This window comes from Clupea harengus, chromosome 14, assembly GCF_900700415.2.
Source record: "Clupea harengus chromosome 14, Ch_v2.0.2, whole genome shotgun sequence".
In the NCBI taxonomy this organism is placed as follows: domain Eukaryota; kingdom Metazoa; phylum Chordata; class Actinopteri; order Clupeiformes; family Clupeidae; genus Clupea; species Clupea harengus.
This window is the reverse complement of record NC_045165.1, coordinates 8,707,375-8,709,660: the sequence shown is the minus strand read 5'-3', so window position 1 is coordinate 8,709,660 and position 2,286 is coordinate 8,707,375.

Here is a 2,286-nt window from a genome sequence, read left to right as displayed (position 1 = left end):
CTGTTTGGACAGAACGCGCTAATTCACCGAACAAATACTTTCATATAAATTTCCCACCACTTGTTAGTCATGTCATCCATTCATATCGATGTGAATCAATCAATACTAATACAACTTTAACTGTGATATGTTTTTGTTTCATTTCACAATGTATTTACTGTATAATCAACGATAGCAGGTGCCCGCTTGTAAACAGTCCACATTTTATTTGCTTAAAACACACAGCAGTACTGTCAAATCAGAAAGCAAATCAGCTGTCAATCGGCTATTACCTGACCAAATACCTTTCAAACTCGGTGATAGTATTCACAACTAATTTGTTCTTCATTCTATCAAATATGATGAAGTGTGGTATGCCAATGGCCCGTAATGGTCAGCGACGGCAAAAAGTAAATTATTGCGACATTTCTAACATACAACTCAGAACAAAGAGAACACAGCCAGTAGTAGCCTAATCTAATAAAGAGTTGCCTAATCTATTAACAAGGTCATGGAGTGGTGGCTTAAGACAGGAACTATGAAAAGAAAATGAAATGAGAAAGCCTCTGACACAGACAGAGTTGTTGTTCAGCCTCATTGGGCATTATCTCGCCGCGGAGTTGCATTCAAAACAGTGTGTTTTTCTCCCGCTGAGACAGCAAGACGATAACTAGGCTATATTCTGTGTTGTGTGACGTTGGATAATGACAGCTCTTAATTATGAAAAGTTGACTACTAGGATGGCTGTATTAATGCCAGTGGGCTAGCCTACTGTTGGTAGTGAAATACTGCGGTCGGTATGCGCATCGTTGTGTTTTGTGAGGTCTGTCTGAGTGTGTGATGGGAGTATGAGGCTGTGAGCGAACTATAGTTTGTAACATAACCAAGTCACGCATGGAGCAGGGTTCCAGATGCTTTGCCTTGCGCATTGTCATATCTATAACTAGCCTACTAATACGTACAAAAGGAGAGCCCACCCGCGAAAATCATGTGTGCGCTAACAATTGTCTGGCGCCAGGTCTTGGGTAGGAGGTATGTTGTTCCGGGTATATTTAGTTAAATGGTCCGCAAATTTTTTTTTATTGGCTATTTTGTCCTTGGTCTGAAAAAGTTTGAGAAACACTGCTTTATAGACAATAACGAGCATACACTCCCATTGCACTCAAACAACCACACTCAAATGAGGAGATATTGTATCAATTAGCCTATTAAGTATTGTATTGTATTGTATTGATTGCACAGAGTTCAACGCTACAGCAACATAACTTTGCTCCGGTCGCTAAGTCTGATATATCCGTGTGCATCATCGCTCTCGCTCTCTCTCTACCACACCCACCCTGTAACCTACGTGTTTATACATTATAGAAGCAAGACCATTATATTGTAACAAATCACGGAAGCGTGTTATATTTGTTGTGTTTTAGTGTTTAATAAAGCCATAACACACTGTCAAAATGGCACGGGCTTTATGCCCTGGTGCAAGTTACCACGAACAGACTGTGCTACCATCACCCACCTGTATAACCTCTGTCACAGAACAACGACATGTACTTAGAACGGTAAGGAACATATATGGAACATCGTTGAGCGCTAGTGCATCACATAGAGTATAACAGTATGCGCCCGCCGCACGGCATTATGGGACGACTATGCCGGCACGTTACAATATTAACATTAGATGGGGGACCGGAATGAAAATGTGACCTGGAATCATAGTGCGAAAATAGACCTGTCAGAGAAGGAACACCTGGCGATTCCCTCGCCTTTTATCTTTCACCTTTGAATAATGTAACTTATAAACACGTCGGCCGGCAGAAACAAACAAACAACGCGATGGACAACCCAAGAGGCAACACTCATTTCTGGACCGATGATTCATGCTCAATCAACTGTTGTGTTGCTGTCGGTAGCATAGACATATATATGTCTATGGTTGGTAGTGGTGAAGAGGTCAAGCGGAAACGGCTGTATCACCACTAGTTGTAATGAAAACAGCACCACCTATCGTATCGGATATGACATGCTTTCGGCCTATGATTCGATTTATTCACTGCCATGTATATTGGAATAGCAGTTGCCCCAAAAGATAGCATAGTCCGACTAAGCAAAGATTCGAATTATACCATCATGTAAACACACTGACTATTGCTACACAGATTTACATGCTTTGGTGTCATCAGTCAATTCGTATGCTAGTGATTAGTGACTGTCCTGTACCTCAGAGTGGGCCTACAGGGACGGGTCTCATGCGAATACTTTTGTGGAGGCTTTGGTTATAGCTCAAGATTAAATCCTGTAGAATATCTA